The sequence below is a fragment of the Schistocerca nitens genome, chromosome 7 (genome assembly GCF_023898315.1).
Source record: "Schistocerca nitens isolate TAMUIC-IGC-003100 chromosome 7, iqSchNite1.1, whole genome shotgun sequence".
Classification (NCBI taxonomy): domain Eukaryota; kingdom Metazoa; phylum Arthropoda; class Insecta; order Orthoptera; family Acrididae; genus Schistocerca; species Schistocerca nitens.
Genome location: NC_064620.1, coordinates 435,442,444 through 435,465,238, shown reverse-complemented (window position 1 = coordinate 435,465,238; position 22,795 = coordinate 435,442,444).

The following is a 22,795-nucleotide window of genomic DNA, read 5'->3' as shown; positions in this document are numbered from 1 at the left end:
ATAAAAAGAAGCGACACAGATTATATTATTGATTGACATAGAAACAAATTTCACTGAACCTGGTAACACCCAAACAAGTGTAAGCAAGTGACAGGCCTTCCTTTGTTCTAAATTCATAAAAAATTGAACTTTTCATGTGTATAGAAATTTCAGCTACTTCATTGTTTTACACAACTGACACATTTGTATTCAGTTTCCTTTGTACATTTTCCACAAATCATCTTCTTACACTGCACTTGGCAATAGTTTTATTCCTCTTGTAGAATTTGAGAACTTGACATCTACAGTGCTTCTGTGGCATTTTGTCTTCATCTTCATTTTCATTGTTTTCATGCTTTCTGTGATCATACGAGGAAAGTGACCCTTCACATGCTCAGGGTGTAGGTCATCTGCAAGCTTCTGAATAAAATGTCTTCTTTTGATCTTCTTCCCAGTTACAGCCCTAAATACTACATATGTATTTATTCCTGTTAGGTCAAGGATATAGTAAAAGATGTGCACTGGCCATCTTCTTGAGGAAGCCTTGACTGAATACTGCCTCGCCATTTTGTCTACTATTCAACCCCAGATTTTGTTTTGTTGTAATAACATACACTTTGTGGAGTTTTTTCCTCATTTGTATTTATTGTAACAGTAGGATGAAGGGTGTGTGGTTTCCACACAAAAATATAGGCCCCAGGAATCTTACCATAAGCTGTGAAGGTCTGTACTTCAGCAACCACTCCTCACACCATGAGCACAAATAATTGCAATAAATGCTTCTAGTTCCTCCATGGTCACTGACCAGCTGTCATTTCCTGGTACTCTGTGTGCCTCTGTTATAGTACATTTCAAGATTTTTTTGGTTATGTAACTGTCTATGAACAAGTGCCAAGCACTTGATACAAGTTCATCACTTACATTTCTTTTTGCAAGTGGAGTAGGTCCAGGAGATTTTCTCAAAATATTGTGATTAGGAAGATGTCCACCTTGTGAATTAGGCACTACTTCTACCCAGACTGTTCCAACAGGAGCAACTTCTTTTTGTCTTTCATCAGATGATGAAGAAGCAGTCACATGTTCTACACTCAAAGGAACAGGATTATCTCCTCTTCTGTTACATGATTCGTCTTGATCTACAGAGCATGAATAATAGAACAAATTTAAGAAAGCCACTATAAAATCTAAATTAAGTACAGTAACATTATATGTAGATAATAATATGATGATTGTAAATTAGTAGCAATAATAATAGTATACTTACTAGACTGTAAACTTCCATTATCTGTATCTGAAGGATCATAATCATTAGTATTAGATGATCCATCTTCTATCAATGTCTGCAGTAAAAACTCTTCCTCTGAATTGTCAGAAAATAGTTCGCCACCATCTGAATTGCACTCCATAACTCTTAGTAACTCTGCAAGAATCTCTTCATCTTGTAAATACTCTGTCCGATTCATTTCAATCTTCACCTCATGATCATCTGTGAAAGACTGATTCTTACAAGAGAACGATGAACAATGATGAACCAAGACCATTGTTGTCATTTCATATGGCAATAATATGAACGAAAGTAAATTGTTGCACTACAGAGCAAAGTAGCTGAGGCTTGAGAATCCATGAGATAAATGTGTGGCATAACTCTAAACAAAATTAGGTCAATATGATCCACCTGGGCATTAAAGGTAAAACTGGAAAAAAGTGATAATCCATTAGGCAAAATGCACTGTTTTTTGATATAATGAAAGTGCATGCCAAATAAAAACATGCCATGAAAGTAAATGTTGCTTGAATCATTCTTCTTAAAAACTGAAAAAGGTCATTTTGACTTTTCTGGGTGTTTGAGTGTTGACCTGTTGTCGGCCAATGGTCTTATTTTCAGTTTTAAAAAGATGCAGCATATTCAGTTCTGCACATCTGTAAATACTTCACCAATGAAAAGTGTAACACATGGTGAGAAAATAATAAATAGGGTGCAAACTTCAAACTTTTTGGCTGTCCATATTGATGAGAATTTAAACTTCTGCTTCACACTATGACTTCTGACTTCTGCTTCACACTATGTTTGTTCCCTCATGAAATTTGTTATACATAATCCGTTGCATCTCAAAATGAACAATCATGTACATAATTACAATACCAGAAAGGGTTCACAATGCTACAACTAAAATTTATGATCATTTACCCAGTGATATAATATGTCTGACAGACAGAAAAATAAAGTTGCAAAACAAGCTGCAAAAATTTCCTTTTAACACCTTCTTCTATTGTATAGAAGAATTTCTAGTATTGTAATGTGTAAACGGTGGCGAGTAGCAATTACTGACTGTTATCTGCATATTTTTTAGGAAGTCTTATAAATGTTCTGAATAAGCAATATTTGTAAATTAATTTGGGATGTGAATGTAAAATGATTCATTCCATGTCATTACGAGTTATCATGCAAATGGTCCACGGAACATGTCCACCTTGTCACTGGTTTTACAAGGTTTATTGATTAGTGCCTAAGATTACTTTACCTTTGTTGGCATAATACTCTATTCTATCATACTCATCTTGCAATGTTTCCATTCATAAGTACTATCAGAAACATAATGAAATAGGCTTTTTGTAACAGCTAGTAATTGCAGATGGTCCTCTCAACCTCAGGTACATTTTGCAAATGTTCTTTTCATCAACCTTGGGTCTTCTATAGATAAGCCCCTTGTGCCTAATATATCACACTGTCATGGGTCCATTGATAATATTCACCTTGGCTGCAACTTGGATCACTACAACTGGTACAGTAATGCCTGGCTACTGTTAGTGACTATTCAATTTTTTTAAAATGCCAATACATTTTTTATTTATGACAAGAATTATCCTTGTGGAATGTGTACTACTCATATTCACAATCACTTAGAAAACTAGTCACACACTATTGAAATACAACTTAACTAAAATCAGTACCATTTACAGCAGGACCTGCACTGTCTACCTTTTATTCCATGTGTGTCCACCCTCAGACTGTCTGCCACCTCTTCATGTCAGGTAGTTCTGAGGTAGTTCCAAGTCAATTCAACACACCATTCAACCCAACCCACTTAGATTTATTCATATTTGGTGCATACAGTGATATTCAAATTAGGTGGGAAAATTCAATTTTAAGAGGTCTGCACAGTATGGAAATGGCATGAAATATAATCACGCCTGGTTCAACATAAATGACTGTAATTTTGCTTCTAAACCACATACGGAAATGAAACTTATGCCATTGAAGAGCTAATCTGCAGTGCTTCACATTGATATGCATTTTGGTGGGTTTCTCAGAATTTTTGTGTGCAAGGTCATTGAATCTGAATATCTGAGAACACCACACCTTCAATTCATAAAAAAAAGTATGTATTGCTCCAGTACATTACATTTTTTATGAGTCATGAGTCTTCTGACTGATTTGATGTACCAACCATGAATTCCTCTTGTGTGCCAACCTTTTCATCTTAGAGTAACAATTACAACCTACATCTTCAGTTATTTGCTGGACATATTTCAGTCTCTATCTTTCTCTACAGTTTTTACCCTCTACAGCTCCCTCTTATAAAAGTTGTCCTATCAGCCTGTCTCTTCTTCTTGTCAGTGTTTTCCATATATCCCTTTCCTCACTGATTCTGAGGAGAACCCCATTCCTTACTTTAGCAGTCTACTTAATTTTCAGTATTCACCCGTAGCACCACATTTCAACTGCTTCAATTCTCTCCCATTTTAGCCACAATCCATGTTTCACTACCATATAATGTTGTGCTCCAAACATACATTACCACAAAATTTTGTCCTCAAATTAAGGCATATGTTTGTACTAGTAGACGTTTCTCAGCCAAGAATATCTTTTTTGCCATTGCTAATCTGCTTTTGAGTCATCTGACTCCCTCCATCATGGGTTATTTTGTTGTCTAAGCAGCAGAATTCCCTAACATCATCCACTTCATTATCATCAATTGTGATGTTAAGTTTCTCACTGTTCTCATTTCTGCTACTTCTCATGACTTTCGTCTTTCTTCAGTTTACTCTCAGCCCAAATTCCTTTTTTCATTAGACTGTTCCTTCCATTCAATGAATTCTGTAATTCTTCTTCACTTTCACTAAAGATAGCAATGTAATCAGCAAATCTTATCATCAAAATTCTCTCACCTTGAATTTTAATTCCAGTCTTGGACTTTTCTTTTATTCCTGTCATGGCTTCTTTGATGCACAAATTGAACAGTAGGGACAAAAGACTACATGCCTCTCTTACACACTTTTAGTCTGAGCATTTCATTCTTGGTATTCCTGTTTTGTTGTTCCCTCTTGGTTTTTGTACATTACCCATCTTTCCCTATCTTATCGTTGTTTTTCTCAGAATTTTGAACATCTCACACCATTTTGCAGTGTGAAATGCTTTTTTACAAGTTGACAAATCCTATGAATATATTTTGATTTTTCTTCAGTCTTGTTTCCATTATCAACTGCAACACCACAACTGTCCCTATGATGCTTTTACCTTTCCTAAAGCCAAATTGATTGATAATTTTCTTTTCCATTCTTCTGTGTATTATTCTTGTCAGTTTTGTGACAAAGATGAGCACCCTCTGTTCTACTGTCCAAATATTCAATTTTACACACATAACAGAGATATGAAAAACTCGTGTCACACAGATATTACACTACATTTCATTTTTCTTTTAATGTTGATGCTTCCTCCAAAGAAAAATAAAAGATGAGTGCTGATTTTCACATGGATTTAATCTTCTACACTTCAATTCTTTCATGCAGCATCTTGAGTTGAACTCTTTCCAGTGCTTGGTTAGTAGATCAGATGATTGTTTGGTCCCGTTAATGTGTTCTAATTCAAGATCCCCATTCAAGAATCTTTCCCTGATGTAGAAGTGACAGACTTCTATGTGCTTTGATTTTCGATAATATGTTGGCTTTTTTGGACAATTTTACTGTACAGTAGGAGGTTTCACTAGTTCGGAAGTTCCAGTCAATTCATACAACAGCCTTTTTAACCAGATTAACTTCTTTGCTCCTTCAATGGCTGATATTATTTCTGCTTCCATAGTAGATGTTGCCACTGTCTTTTGTAATTGACTAGTGCATGATACAGCCCCATGACTGGTAGTTATTGCGACACCTGTCATTGAACGTCTCATGTTCTTGTCATCACCATAATAAGCATCACTATAGGCTTTTAACCTCTTTATTCCATAGTCCACTGTATTCTTCTAGTACCTAAAAATTCATTTTACTTGATTCCAGTCTTGAACTGTAGGATCTTTCATCGCTCCAGCTGTTTTGTTCACTGCAAAAGCAATGTCTGGACATGAAACTGTAGTCAGATACATCAGACAACCCACTGCCTCTCAGTATGGAACTTTGGCTGTGATCTTCTCTTTGACATTATTTTCTTCACGTCCAATGGGTGTAGAAACTCCATTAAACTCAGCCATTTTAAATCTTTCCAGAATTTCCTTTGTGTATTCTTCTAGGTTCACTGCTATTGACCCATCTTCATTTTGCTGTATCTTCATACCCAAAAAGTTGTTGAGAGACCCTCTAGTTGTATAAAACTTCCGCTTCAACATTTTCATAAACTCTTTAATATCTGCTCTGTTGCTGCCCACAACTAACCACCATCAACATAGATTGTAACATATAGACAGTTCTTGTTGCTCTGATGGTAGAAGAGACACAGATCAGCAACACTGTTTTTAAAAACACCCTTCATCATGAAGTCTAGGAAACATTTGTTCCAACAATGTGGTGCCTGTTCGAGACCATAAAGAATTTTCTTCAGCAAACAAACATGCCCAGTAGCATCTTCAAAACATTCAGTTTGTTCCATGTATACATCTTCTTTGATTACACCATTTAGAAAAGCTGTTTTGACATCAAACTGGTCGAGCTTCAACTTCTCTGCAGCAGCCACTGCCAACAGAGTTCAAAAAATGGTTGAAATGGCTCTGAGCACTATGGGACTTAACTTCTAAGGTCATCAGTCCCCTAGAACTTAGAACTACTTAAGCCTAACTAACCTAAGGACATCACACACATCCATGCCAGAGGCAGGATTCGAACTTGCGACCGTAGTGGTCGCGCGGTTCCAGAGTGTAGCACCCAGAACCGCTCGGCCGCCCCGGCCGGCACAGAGTTCAAATTGTACCATAACGCATGACAGGGTTGAACGTTTCTTCAAAGTCAATTCCTTGTCTTTGTAGATGACCTTTGACCACAAGTTGACCCTTGAAGCGAGCTTTCCTATTTTATGCAGTTTTCTTCTGTAAGACCCATTGATTTTGCAAAATCTGTACACTACTTGGACGCTCAACTAATATCCAAGTATTATTCTATTTCCCAGACTTTAATTCTTCATGAATGGCCTCCAGCCACTGATTTTTATTGCTAGACTGCAAAACTTCTGCATATGAGCTTGGATCCTTGTCCCTGATGATAGGGGTTTGAGCCATGTACACATAATCTCCACTGGTCATCCATTCTGGTTTCTTCCTCTCACATTTGCTGCTCTGTTTCTCACTCAGAACTTTATTTCCTCCAGAACTTGATACCATATTCAAATCTTCTTCCTCTTTACTATTTCGTCTGGAACTTCACATTGTCCCCAAGTCTTCTTCCACTTCACTTACTCTTTCTGTTTTCTTATCATGGCTGACAGCTTCCAATTCCTTTTTATCATCAGAAGTCTGATTAGGCTGACTCTGTTGAACATTGCCTTCATCAGCAACTTCAAATTCAGCAGCACTGGTGTGCAGATTGCATACAATTTCAGGCTTGAATTTTACATTATGACTTAGTATAACTTGTCTTTGAGATGGAATCCAGACCCTAAAGCCATCTCTGTCATTTACATACCCCACCAGATGTCCAAGTACAGCTTTGTCATCAAATTTTGAATGAAAATTCTTATTCACATGCACATAACATTCTGTTACAAAGATCCTCAGATGATCCAGGTTGCCTACTGGTGGGTCCATACCACAGTTCATATGGAGGTTTGTTTTCAGTAGAGCACATCCCAGTGCGATTTAAAAGATATGCAGCAGTACTGCATGCTTCTGCTCACACTTACTTTGGCAATTTACTGGGGTTCAGCATAGAATGTGTGCACTCCACAATAGTGTGGTTTTATTTTTCTGCAACACCATTTTGCTGTGGTGTGTTAGATGGAGTGATGCACTGCTCTATGCCTCTGCTTTCCAGCAATTCTCAGACTTCCTTGTTATCAAATTCTCTTCCTCAATCACACCTGAACTGTTTGACAACATGACCATTTGTCTTGGCTTCATTCAAGAACTGTTCCAGGACTGTGCTGACTTCACTTCTCTGCTTAAGAAAGAAAATTTTATGGAACTTGCTAAAATCATCTTTGAAACATATGTAATAGTGAGCTTTTCCTAGAGACTCTGTAGACACAGGTCCATTTATGTCAGGATGGATTTGTTCACCTGTAACCATTGATCGATTTATTCTGTTCCTGAATTCTGTTCTATGCATTTTTCTGAGTGGACATTCATCACATAATTCTTCTTTGCACCCATCCACATTGATGTTCATCTGTTTCAAGATGTATTTCACTTGTCGTTTGTGTCAATGTCAAATCTCCCATGGTAAACTTACAGCATATCTGACAATGTCACCAAATTCATTTGAACTGGCTGTACTGGTTTGATGACACGTATTTCAAGAGCATAGAGATCGTGGCTAACAATACCAGTCATCATTGTTTGCCCAGTCACTTTGACTTCAATTTTGACACTTTTGTCATCAAGTCTGGTGCAAAAACCACTTCATGCAGCTGCTTTGACGGAGAACAAGTGAGCACTCACTTCAGGAACATAAAGTACATCTTTCAATTCACTGATTTTCCTGACATTGTTCAACGGCATTTGAATTTGCATAGTTCCCTGTCCATGAGCCAATATGCTCATTCAGGGATGGTGAATTTCGAATATGATATAAAATATCACTTATTTGCAGTGATGTGATTTGTGGCACCATTGTCACAGTACCAACTGTTGATTCCAACACAGTTTTTGACTGAAGCACTAAAAACATGTGACAAAAATGTGACATTCTTTTCCATGTTTTTTTCAGAATGACTGATGTGTTTGTTATCTGTCTTTTTCATTGGACACTCTGCTGCCCCATGGCCTACCTGCCCACATTTGCAACAAGGAAATCTTCATTTTGCTTGTTTAATATTCTTTTCAGTTTTTTGCTACCAATATTGTCACTTTTGTTTCACTGACTTTTCTTTTTAGGGCAACTACATATAACAGACACAGCTGATTGAACCATACTTTGATCACACAATTCAATTGCACACAGTTTTTCAATCAAAAGGTTCACACTTTGATTCTCAGATGGAATTGTGTCCCACAGGCCCTTGAAATTGTTACATTCTTTGCCTAATGTGGAGATAATTAGGCAATTTAAAATTCTTTCAGACAAAATATCTTTATTGTGCCTCTGCAATTCGACATTCAAATCCATGAAAAGCTTCTGCAGTTTCACGCCATGTGTGCTAATGTCCTCTTTGGTGTCACGTTGAACATGAAAAAATGCTTCTGTCAATATGTTCAGACATTGTGTACTGCTTTGTTCGAATCATACATGTGTCTTATCACAAATTTCACTTGCATGGGTGCATGTTAACATGAACTCGGAAACGGATTTTCCTAACGCACTTGCTAATAAACTTGCTGCTTTCACAGCACTTTCAACCACTGCTGATGTGCAGCCTTTTTTCTGCAGTGACATCATGTGGCAATTCAGGCCATTTGTACATTCTGTTTACAATGTCTTCAAGTGCATACACTCACAACAGCATCAACATGTGCCACTTCCACTTCACCCAGCCTTCAGGTGCTTCAAGTTTTTCCACTTGTATTTTGTAATCACCAACACCGGCTGCCATTTTCATTGAACATACAAACAACAGGCGTTCAGCTTTGTGACAAAGATGAGCACCCTGCTTTCTACCATCCAAAGGTTCAATTGTACATATGTAACAGAGATATGATAAAACTCACATCACAGAGATATTACACTACATTTCATTTTTCTTTTAATATTGAAAATTGTCTAGCCCTTCTGTCTTATTTGATCATAAGTCTTCCAAAGCTTTTTTTAAATTTTGATGCTACTATTGGAGCTACTATCTCTTTTCTGCTGACTGCTGTTTCTCTGTCTATCATGCCATCAGACAAGTCCTCCCCCTCATAGAGGCCTTCAGTGTACTCTTTCCACCTATCCACTCTCTCCTCTGCAATAAGCAGTGGAATTCTCAGTGCTCTGTTATTGTTACCATCATAGCTTTAAGATTTACTGAGCACTGAGTCAGTCCTGCTTACAACCATTTCTTTCTTGATTTCTTCACATTTTTGGTGCAGCCATTTTGGCTTAGCTTCCTTTCACTTCCTATTTATTTCATTCCTAAGTAAAGTGTATTTCTGTATTCCTGAATTTCCCTGAACATTTTTGTACTTCCTTCTTTCATTGATCAATGAAGTATTACTTCTGCTACCCATGCGTTCTTAGTTATCTTAATTGTATCTATTGTATCTAAATTTTTCTTACCAACATCTGTGATGACCCTTTCTAGAGATGTCCATCTGTCTTCAGCTGAACTGCCTACTGTGCTATTCCTTACTGCAGTATTTATAGTCTCAGAGAACTTCAAATATATCTCTTATTTCCTAAGTACTTCTGTATCCTGCCTCTTTGCACACTGATTCTTCATGCCTAGTCTCTTAGACTTCAGCCCACTCTTCATCATTACTAAATTATGATCTGAGTCTATGTCTACTCCTATATCTGATGTAGCAATCACTGCCTGATGATGATGTAATCTAACTGAAATCCTCTGATATATCCTGGCTGTTTCCAAGTACACTACCTCCTCAAGTGATTCTTGACTCAAGCATTTGCTGTTACTAGCTGAAATGTATTGCAGAACTTAATAAATCTTTCTCCTTTCTTATTTCTTTTACCAAGTCCATACTCTCCCATAACCTTTTCTTCTGGTCGCTCCCCTTCAACCATATTCCAATACTCAAGATTATTAGATTTTTATCTCCCTTTATGTACTGAGTTCTATTACCAAGTCCATATTCTCCAATAAGCTTTTCTTCTGGTCTTTACCCTTCATCCGATTTTCATCTCCCTTTATGCTCTGAGTTACCTGTTCAATATCCTCATATACTTCTTTTCGCTCTTCATCCTACACTTCTGACATCAGCATGTACACCTGCAATGCTGTTGTCAGTGTTGGTCTGCTGTCAATTTTGATGAGAAGAACCCTATCACTGAACTGTTCACAGTAACTCACTCTTGGCTCTACCTTCCTATTCATAATGCATCCTAATCCTGTTATAGCTTCCTCTGCTACTCATCTGTCAAGAAATCTTTGTCTTCTTTCCATTTTGCTTCACGCACCACCTGGATTGAGCCTTAGTAGTTAACTTTTCAGACTTTCTATCTTCCCTATCACATTAAAACTTCTGACATTTCATGCTCTGATTTGTAGAACAATACCCTTCTGTTTGTTATTCAATCTTTTTCTCATGGTCAATTATCCCTTTTCCACTGAAAACTGTGTAGAATTTACAAATATCCTAGCTAGTGAGTCTTGGGGAGAAGTTTTGGCCCTAATAAATACAAATGATGCATACAACACTTTTTCTTAAATTTTCATGGGATATTTCAAAATGTGCTTTCAAAAAGAAGCTGTCAAGAATCACATCATATCACATCAAAACTTCTTGTGGAACTAAGGAGACTAAATTCAAAATTGAAGACATCTGCAGATCCACAGTTCATAGAATATGTTAAGAATTACAAGAGGGTATATCAAAAAGTAATGGCCAAGGCAAAATTTATGAGTAATGACAAATTAATAAGACAAATAACAAATCAAAAGCCACACGGGGAATGTGGAGGCTGAAACAGGAAAGAGATGCGAAGACCAGGATATCATTCTCAAAAACACAGAAAATGTTAGTATTAAAAAACAAGATTTGCAAAATTACATCAACAATTATTTCATAAATGCAACAACTTCATTAAACTCAAAATTTAAAAACCAAGAAAAACCTGAATTTCCAAAAGCTGCTTGTAGCATGAGGATAGATCCAACAGATGAACATGGAGTGTTCAACGTAATGAAAAGCTTGAAACCTAAAATGTTGGCAGTAGTAGATGAGGTGTCTGTTTATATCATAAAAATGACAGTTGCACAAATTACAAAGCCCTTGGCATACATAGCCAACTTATCATTTAGTGAAGGAGAGTTTACGGAAAGAATGAAAATGTCAAAAGTGAAGCCATTATTCAAAAATGGTGACAAGCATAAGGTAGAAAACTATCGGCCAATATTCCTCCTTCCAGCATTTTCCAGAATAATAGAAAAATTAATGAAGCACAGAATCAACAAATATCTAAATAACCTTAAGTTACTAAATAGAAATCAGCATGGCTTCCAGGCAGGTAAAAATAAAGAGACAGCACTAATGTGCTACACTGAACAAATAATCAAAAATCTAGAAAAAGACAACAGCATAGCAGGAATAAATTTAGATCTCTCCAAAGCATTTGACACTGTCAATCATGGCATTCTTTTAGAAAAACTGGAAGGGAAAAAGTGGTTTGAATCATACCTATAAAACAAACAGATTGTAGGCCGATGTCAGATTACTCCAACCACAAAATAAATTTAGTATCAGATGAAAAAAAGAGAAAAAAGGAGTGCTGCAAGGCAGCATTCTAGGTCCCTCATTGTTCCTTGTCTACATAAATGAGTTTCATACCTTAGATGGAGCAGCAAAGGCTATACTATCTGCAGATGACACTAGTGTGTTAATAGGTGCATCAAAGCGAATGCTGCAAACAACTAATGACATTAAAATGCAAATGAAACAAATTACATGCAGTTTGGGAAAACATGTCAAAATGTAAATCTTGATCTGTTGTTGGGTGACAAGGCCATAGACAGAGTGGCATCAACAAAATTGCTGGGGATTCATGTAGATGAAAATCTTTATTTTAATGACCATATAATGAAACTTGTGCAGAAACTTAACTCATCCTGTTTTGCTTTTAGAATTATAGCAAATGTCTGTACTGCAGAGGGTGACAGGTTGGCATATTTTAGCTATTTTGAGTCTCTTTCAACATACGGAATAATTTTTTGGGGTTCCACCACTTTCTGCCTAAAACAAATCTTTCTGTTACAGAAGAGGGCTATCTGAATAATAACACACAGTCATCCACAGACACAATGCAAACCCTTATTTAACAAGCTTAAAGTTCTAACAATACCTTCGATATATACAAATGTGTTTTATATGTTTGGGCCCACCTTGCAGATTTTCAGACAAATGCCGACTTACATAACTACAATACTCGAAATAGCACAGCACTCCATACTAAATGAACGAAAAGAACGCACACACAAAGGCACGTGAACCATATTGGTACAAAACTCTACAACATACTGCCAGCCAACATCAGAAAGTTAAAGATAAAAATAGTTTTAACATAGAATTTAAAGAATTTCTACTTGAACAATGTTTTTACTTAGTAAATGACAATTTAAGCCAATAAATAATTCTGATAATGTTTATGTTAAGGAAAAACTTCAGTTGCTGTTAATTTTGTATATCTGATGGCCAGCTGCTGAGTGTGGTAAAATCTTTACCGAATTATTGTAGTGAATATTAGGGCTTCCTGTTTAGGGAAGACAAAAGTAAAGCCTTAGAGCAAACAGGCTATGCAGTTACAGTACTGTTAGAGGCTATACATGTATAAAAAGTTGTATTACTGTGTCTTGTATGACCAACTATTATTCTTTGTGCATGTATTGTTCTTTGTACTACTTAATGTAAAATTTTGTATGCTACCTTTGCACAAATTGTTTCTCATAAATTTACATGTAGTTTTGGACAACATCCATACAATATTAATTGGTTATGGATGGATAAATAAATAAATAAAAAGTCCCCTCCCAGACACCTCTATGGCAGACAGTCCAGAATCTTTTCTCAGAGAAGAGACCATCATGCCAATTTTTCAATTATAGGCCATATGTACTGTGGAAACCCACTATGTGTTATTAATGCACTGCCTTCTGCATCCTCATACTGTTGATCATTGCGGATTTGTCCTCTTTTTAGGGTCAGTTTCCCACCCGAAGGGCAAAAGAGTGCCCTGAACCTCTGTCTGCTCCTCTGCCCCCCTTTGACAAGGCTGTTAGCAGAATGAGGGTGACTTCTTCTGCTGTAAGTCTTCAGCTGCCTTTGCTGATGATTTATATTCAAGATTTAAGGAGGGGCAAGGTTCAAACCTATAATCCAGGACATTTTGATTTATGCTCAAAGACACTACCCCTAGACCATGGATGCTCTCGTGAAAATGTTAAATATAAATACAGCAAACCAAGAGCATGCAAAGAAATTTATTTCATTGATAGCACCACATTAACAAACTGCAATAGGTAGATAAATAGCCTATCCAGTTTTATCAGTTTTATGTTCCCTTGTCCTTACATGTTGCAATCAAACACGGTGATTTTGTCAAGTTTGACTATTACATACCCAAACAAAGGCTGGGAACAGCAACCAATAGCAGACACTATTATTCTGGTCAGTTGATGAACATTTCTTGTTGTGAACAGCCAGACACATTTTTATTTCAGGTATTCATCATTAGTTTGTTTCATGAATTCTGAACAATAAGGCTAAATACAACAGCCAACAACAGTCATTATTATTCTGGCCAACTGTTGAATATTTTTTTACCGTGAACAGCCAATCAGAGAGACTTTTATCTCAGTCAGTCATTATTAGTTTGTTTCATGGATGTGGCACATCTATTCAAATTATGATGCAAATGTGCTGTGAAGTAGTTTTATGAAAGCTGGATTGTTATAATGCAAGGGTACTGAAGAATTTGAGTAATTTTAAAGAGTGGATGGTAAATGAGTGTCCTGCTGTATTGCTAAGTGGGAAAATTTGCAGAAAACAAAGAATGCAAAATTCAAAAAGCCCATCAATCCAGCAGATATATCATCAGCTGTGCTTACATCCATGGAAGATGTAAACAAAAATGAAATGGAATTTGATCTGGCACTGATTTCTCTAAATGCTACCCTCCTGTGAGAAAAAGTACCCAAAGCAAAAATTGAGAAAGGTAGGAGCTTACTTATGTGGCATAATTGGAAAAAGAGCGGCCTGAGAAAAAGGCAAAAAACATAATCATAGCCCAGCTGAAAGATAAGTTTCACAGTTCAGACAGCGGATGTGACAAAATACAATTTTTGACTGTATTTTCAAAGAGCTGGAGTATAGGGAGACCCATGATAAAAATTTATGCTACAGGTTTCAAGGTATGGACGGCAAAACAGATATTAGCAGAACATAGTATATTAGTGACATGAATCCAAAATCAGGTGAGACATTGTGTGATAAAACAGATGTGTGTGATTTTTACTGTGACCTTAATATGAGCTGTGCAATGCCAGGAAGAACAGACTGTGTGTCTGTGAAAGAAAATAGAGTCAGAGTGCATAGGAAGAAGCAGCTAGCATTAGGAATAGTAAGTATATTTGAAAGGCACATACCCAGATATATAAATTGGATTCTCAAAATTTTGTAAGTTGCAGCCAAACCACTGTGTTCTTGCCAATTCCAGTGGGATCCATGCTGTCTGTGTATGTGTCTCACATCATAATTTTAATTTAATCAGTGAAAGGTATACATTCAGAAAGTACTGACAAAGCGTGAATAACACAAATTACTGTCATGTAAGCACTGTGTTGTATTTGTTGCATGCAATCCTGCTCTTCCAGCATTGTTTCTTAGGTGCAACTTCCTATTGGCTAAGAGTGATAAGGCTGATTGATTATCTGATGAACTGTTTGGTATGAATGGCACTGACAAAATGACATATAAGTGCTAGCTACCTTCAGGCACAGTGGTTTGAGAGAGAATAATAGAATCAACAGACAATTTCACTGAAGTGTTTGCGTCAAATATACAACAGCTCCTATCATACTCATTTATCACACAACACCTGTCTCAGTTCTTTAAAATCTCTAAAGAACTAAAAGCAAGTGAATATCTTATTTAATTTCATGAATTTCTTAAAATGCTCCACTCCAACTCCAAAGCACATTTCATACTTTTTGGATGGTTGTGCTACCCAACACAAAACAGCAATAATTTCATGAATCTGTCTTGACATTATCAAAATTTTGATGTTGCAGCTGAATGGCATTTTCTATCTACATTGAATGGTAAAAGACCTTGTACAGGGGCTGCAGGGACTGTCAAGTGATTAGCCACACTTGCCAGCCTTAAGCAGCATCATGAAAACTATCTTTTGACACCTTAAGAAAGGGGTTTCAGTGGTGCAAATAAAATATTCCTTCATGTATCTTCCACTATACATTAGCATCTCATCATGATGAAGACATTGCCAAGTCAAAGCAAAGTTTCAAGAAAGCAAGAATGATTCCAGTTATCAATAAGCTTAACTATGTAATACTTGTTAACAAAGGTATAGTAAGGACAAAGGCATAGTTCTCTTCATTAGTGGACAGAGAAGAGTTAGTGACTGGTATGGTGAATAAAATGCTATTAACAGACATAAACAAATTTTTTGCTGGTATGGATGACAGTGATTGGTGGGTTGCGTATGTCTTACAACCCTACAGAGAAAGAGATTAAGAACAGGCCAGCTTTTTGCGTGCGCATGGACCACTTCGAAACTAGACATTTGTTTTACCAGAAGATATAACATTTCCACAAGACTGGATCCAGTGACATCAACTGGAATCTTTTTATGGTGGTGACAAAATAATTTAATATTTAAGTTTGGAGAAAAGTACACTGTTTTCATTCTACTGATTTTCGTTTATTTCAAACTAGTTTTTGGCTTATTGGGCCATCTTCAGGAAACAACTGACTAGCATTTGGAAGGGACACTAGTTCTTAGATAACCACACATTATAAGCAAAGATACAATCCAGTTGCATACAATATTCTGCATCAGACTTGTTTCTTAATGCTGAAATTACACTTTAGCCAGTGGACAATATTAAGCACAATAAATAATTAAACTACACAATATTACAGGTTACATGGTTGAAATGCTAAAGTTTGTAAGGTCATGGCATTGGCTGAGAAACTATTAAACTGAGAACTCTTCATTCACATTATGCAACAAACATATTTTTAACATTGTAAATTAAACTTTAGGCAATAGACAATCTGTAATATTGAGTAGTTTAATTATTTATTGTGTTTAATATTGTTCATTGGGTAAAGTGTAATTTCAACCTTAAGAAAGAAGTGTGATGCACAACACTCTATGCAAGTGAATTGTATCTTTGCTTATAATGTTTGGTTACCTAAGAACTAGTGTCCCTGCCAAATGCTAGTCAGTTGTTTCTTGAAGATGGGCCAATAAGCCAAAAACTAGCTTGAAATAAACGAAAATCAGTACAACAGAAACAGTATACTTGTTATTGAACCTTAAATATGAGATCGTTCTATCAAGAAGTGAGGGAAGACTCCACAGATAAAAATAATTTAGACATTCCGTAATATGTAACATTGAAATATATAAATGTAATTTACATCCAAGGCTCATTTCTCATAATTAGCAGTTAATTTAGCCTGACTTTCCACTCCAATTTGTGGCTGCCTAAATGATTCACCACAAACTAGTGACCATCCTATGGCTGGTGTGCTCACTCTATGCCTTTCCACCCTTTCCATGGTGGTATTACACCTCCCATGCAGAGATGTACTTGTCTCCATGTGAAGTAACATAAAATGTTTCTCACATTTAATATACAAAAGGAAGTAAATTGCATAATAACATTATGCAAATAATTACATCAGTTGAAAGAATATAGAAACACACTACGTTAGTATTTGCATAACAAGTACAAATGTTGATGTGCGAACATTTGTGGTATAAAGAATTGATATTAACCCTCGAGTGGGCGTGCTGGCGTACAGAGTGCATTGTTGTCTTGACTTCTGCTGTGAACAATCGTTTCTGTCTGTGATTGTTACAAGTGGAGTTATTTCATATCTCTTCCGCCTGTGTGTAGTTGGCGCACAAAGCGCATCACGTGCCGGCTGATGTCCCGATACCAGTAATTTTTTTGTTTTTGTTTTATGTGCTGTACAAAATCTTAATGTTATAGTACTTGTTTTACATATCTTATAATTATTTTTGCTTTTATAGGTCTAAAAGGTGCCTTAATGATGTCAAGGTTGAGTGGCTACTCAATGAGGATTGAGATTTTCTGGTATCAAATTTCGAGTTTGATGATTATGAAGATGAGGATGATCACACAGAGTGACCATGATTCAACAAGTGAGCAAGAATGTGCCTCTGAAGCCAAAGAAAGTGATGTCGAATCTGTTTCAGATGACAAGTATTATATTGGAAGGGGTAAAACGTGTACCGGTAAGTGAAAGAAATCTTGCAGTACAGCTGCAACAGAGACAAAAAGTAAGAACATTGTTAGGATACTTCCCGGACCTAAAGCCATAGCCATGGATGTCAAGGATGTTATAAATGCATTCACTAAAATAATCAGCATTGACATGATCTATGAGATTGTCAAATGTACTAACATGTATATTAAACATAAAAAGACTAGTGTAAATTATGTGAAAGAAAATGATGCCAAAGACATGATGAGAAATAAAATAATGGCATTGTTTGGATTGATCTACATCTTAAGAACCAAGAAGGCTAACCATAAAAATGTGAATGAACTTTGGACAATTGATGGATCAGGCATGCAGATACTTAGAGCTGTGAGTAGCTCCAAGCTTTTTCTGTTCCTATTATGGTGTCTCAGATTTTATGATAAAAGAACATGACAAGTGAGACAAGAAACGGAGAAGTTAGCCGCTGTTAGAACAATTCTTGATGGGTTTATTGAAAACTGCAAAAACAGCTACAGCATATGCAAATTCGTAACTGTGGGTGAAAAGTTACAAACATTTAGAGGACGCTGTAACTTCATTCAGTACATCCCAAATAAACCAGCAAAATATGGAATAAAAATGTTTACTCTCAGTGATGTGAAAACTTTTTACACCAGTAACTTCGAGATCTATTGTGGCAAGCAACTTCAAGGGCCATATACTGTTTCAAATTCTCCTTCAGATATGGTCAGCAGGCTTACCAGTCATATTGAAGGAAGCAATAAGAATGTGGCTATGGATAATTGGCATACCAGTTACACACTATCACTCTCCTTACTGACCAAGAAACTTACATACATTGGAATTATGAGGACAAATGAACGTGAGATACCACCAGAATTCCTGCCAAAGAAAGATAGAATACAAAATTCGTCTTTATTTGGAAAAAAAAACAAAAATACTTTGGTGTCCTACGTACCTAAAAAGAATAAAGCCGTGATCCTCCTATCTACAATGCATGATGCTGGAGCTATCAGTAAAGAAACTGACAAGCCTGAAATCATTATGGACTATAATGCCACAAAAGGAGGAGTTGGCACTGTCAATAAGTTGTGTGCCTCCTATTCTGTAGCAAGAATATTGAGAAGATGGCCTTTAGGCAATATTTTTTGCACTAATGGACATTGCAGGTATCAATGCCCAAATAATCTACCTTGCAAACTCTAAGCATCCTAAAACCCCAAGAAGAATATTCTTGAAAGGCTTGTCATATATCCTAATGAAATCACATCTGCTACAGAGAGCTAAGATACCATCTCTACCATTTGACATTTCAGCTTTCCTTTGAAATAACAAAGAAGCAGAAGTAGCAAGAGTCGGAAAGTCATCTTCAAAGAAATGTGGACGAAGTGAAAACTGCGGCTGTGCTAAAAACATAAACACTACAATCAAATGTGACTTTTGCCCCAATTTCGTCTGCAAATGGCATGTGACTATCAGATATGCATGTGAACACTGTAAACATGTCAACTCAGAATAAGACATTACAAAGAAATGTGTGTGCACTGTTCACTTTTGTAATAATGTAAGAAACAGAAAAATGCACCACAGCACACAGAGTGCACCATGCGCCTGCTGATGTAATGAATGGAAGCGCGCCCACTTGAGGGTTAAGGTGTATCGATTTTCTGCAATGGGTTCTTAAATATTTCTGTAGGCAGTCTGTGTATTTCCCATAGCCATGCATACTTCTACAGCTAGCCATTTATACTTGGCCATTCTGGATTTTCTGTCAAGCTCATTTTCCTCACAACTGTATCCCCTTTTGCTTGCTTCATTTTTATATTTTCTCCTTTCACAAAATAAATGTAATACATAATACATTATACAGGGATATGTGGTGGCCCCTGACATTTTGGCTATTTGATCCTCTGGTGCTTTCACTAATTTATCATATTCCTGCACCTGTTTTATCCAACTGTTGCCTAATGCTGTCTTTCAAGTGTTCAGCAATCTCTGGCTCTTTCAATTTTTTCAAGTCTCATTTCCTTAAATTACTACTTTTGTGCAATTTCTTCAGTTTTCATACTGTTCTTAACCAATAAATTACAATCAGAGTAAACATCTACCCCTGAACAGTCTTCTAATTTAAAATATGGTTTCAAAATTTGTACCCCACCACCAAATAATCAATTCGGAACCTTCTCTTCAACCTACACAATCTTCTTTAATGATTCTTAAACCAAGTGTTAGTGATAACTGAATTATGGTCCTTTCCCCCATTCCATATTCTCCTACTGCTTTTCCTTCTCTCCCTCTTCCTGATACCAAATTTCAATCACTCTTCAAAATTAAGTTTTGCTCTCCATTAACTATCTGACTTGTTTCTTGTATCTCATCATATGTCATTCCAATCTTGTAAAAATCTGTGGAGCTAGTTGACACATAAACTTTGACTACTGTGATGGGTGTTGGCTTTGTGAATATCTTGACTATGATAATACATTCACTATGATGATCATGGTAGCTTACCTGGATTCCTATTTTCTTATTCATTGTTACATTACTCCTGCATTACTTCTATTGGATTTTGTATTTATACCCAATACTCATGTGACCAGAAGTTCTGTTAATGCTGCCACTGAACTTTAATAATTCCCACTATATTTAGCTTCAGCTTACCCATTTCTCTTTTAAAATCTCTACTCTATCCAAATGATCTAACATATTCCATACACCAACCCATGGAACACTACTTTTGTTTTCCTGGTGACAATGCCCTCCTGATATTTCCTGCTTGGAGATCTGAATGTAAGGCTATTTTAGCTCCAGAATATTTTATCCAAGGGGGTGCCATCAACATTAACCCATACAGTAGTACTTCATGTCCTTAGGAAATATAATGGTTGTAGTTTCCCATTGCTTTCAGTCATTCACAGTCCAAACTCATCACAATTTAAACTAACTGAAGTTAGTGTGGGTGATACATGACCTAAAACTTCGTTAGGTTAGCTTTCCATAAGTTGAGTGGGTTGGGCATGCACTGTCACTTTTAAGACAACTTACTTAACTCATAAATACTTATTGAACCTCACAACAGTAGATAGAACTAGTTTGTCTTAAGTGACTATAAGTGATAAATAAAATCCAGTTACATCATATTTTCAATAAAACCCTGTAGGATAATAAGCAGGCTATACCAAATAATTTAAAGTTCAGTTCTGGAGGAAAATTACAATACCCACATATAAAATGTCTTGCCTTTATTACCAACAGAAAGCAACTAAGAACAACAACACAATCAAAGGACAATTATAGTTCTCTGTTTGCACATTCCAAAGAGAATTTATTGCAATTCACTATCTATTCCCACACAGCCCTCCCCCTAAAGTATGGAGCTCCAGGAATATAGGGGTACTGGAACTCGACAACTCTGACAGCTCCTGTGCAAACCATCTTTGACTGCAATCACTGGGCTAGTGGAGTGATCGCCTGCGAGGCTGGTGTGAGTTTCCCAGGACAAAGTTTGTCATATGCAGGCTGACAGTTGTGGGAGTGTGTACCTGTGCCTTCCACTCATGTTGCTCACCTCAGTGCTTCAAGATTCAGCTGGAATTACCCACACTAGTTTCAATATTTCCACTGATACTTCGTTGGCCTTCCCATTTTGCAGAATCTCAAATGTGTGTTTACTTTGCCCCAAAGCCTGATAGGATACTGCTTATGGGGGCAGAAGAGGCAATGGCTTCAGTGTTTCCACTTATATTTTGCTGGCCTTCCCATTTTGCAGAATCTCAAATGTGTATTTACTTTGCCACAAAGTCTGGTAGGGTCCCATGTATGGGGGCAGAAGAGACATGGAATTAGTGTGGAGCATGATGTGTGAACAATCTGTTAGCACCTTTTGGAATAAACAGGGTGATCTGGTGCTTGTTGAAGCTTTGCACAGGACCCCAAGTCCTGTGTACTAATAAGGGTAACTCTGTTTGGCCCAACAGCAGTGCAGAAATGAGAAACTCTATTGGGATCCACATACCATCTCAGCCACTGAGGTACAGATAACAAATAGCATTGTAATCTGTCCATAACCCCAACAGTACCACAGGGACTGCTTCAGTCTAACTTCGTTAGTGGCACATGAGTGCACACAATGCCACCATCTCTCCACCATAACACTTCTGGCTGGTCAGTAACTGGTGGGTATGGTGGTGCTGGAAGCCGCACAGTGTAGCCAGCTTGCTCAACAGGGTGGATTCAAACTGCCTGCCACGGTCTGCCATAAGATGAAGGTGCATCCAAAGAGTGCCAACCAGTGTCTAACGAATGCCTTTGCAACTGTCCCAAATGGTATGTCCAGTAGTGGTTGGGCCTCAGCCCATATTGTTCATCTATGCTCTAGCATGAGCAAGAATCTGTAACTGTCAGGAGGTAGACATTAAAAATACCCAATTTCAGCATGGACATGAACATCTTTTCTTACTGACAGCCACATGAAACATTCCATTATCATCTTAATAGTGGTGTTCACCCATTGGTGCAACATTTTTTTCTTTCCTTTTTTCTTTCAGAGTCATCAGTCTTATGAGTGGTTTGATGTGGACCACCATGAATTTCTCTCCTGTGCACTTGCAACCTACATCCACAACTATCTGCTGGGCATATTCCAATCTCTGTCTTCCTCCACAGTTTTTACCTGCTACAAGTACCATGGAAGTTATTCCATGATGTCTTAACAGATGTCCTGTCACCCTGTCCCTTCTTCTTGTCAGTGTTTTTCATATATTCCTTTACTCACCAGTTCTGCGTAGAATCTCCTCACTCCTCACTTTACCAGTGTAACTAATTTTCAACATTTGTCTGTAGCACCACATCTCAAATGCTTTGATTCTCTTCTGTTCCAGTTTCCCCACAGTCCGTGTTTCACTACCACACAGTGCTGTGCCTGAATGTACATTCTCAGAAATTTTGTCCTCAAATTAAGGCCAATGTTTGATACTAGTAGACTTTTCTTGGCCAAAAATGCCCTTTATGCCAATTGCAATCTGCTCTTGATGTCCTCCTTGCTCCATCTGCCAGGGGTTATTTTGCTGCCTTGTTAGCAGAATTCCTTAACTTCATCTACCTCATGACCATAAATCCTGATATTAAGTTTCTTGTGGTTATCATTTCTGTTACTTCTCTTTACTTTTGTCTTTCTTCGATTTACTCTCAATCCATATTCTCTACTTATTATACTGTTCATTCCATTAGGCAGATCTTATAATTCTTCTTCACTTTCGCAGAGGATAGCAATGTCATCAGTGAATCTTATCACTGATATCCTTTCACCT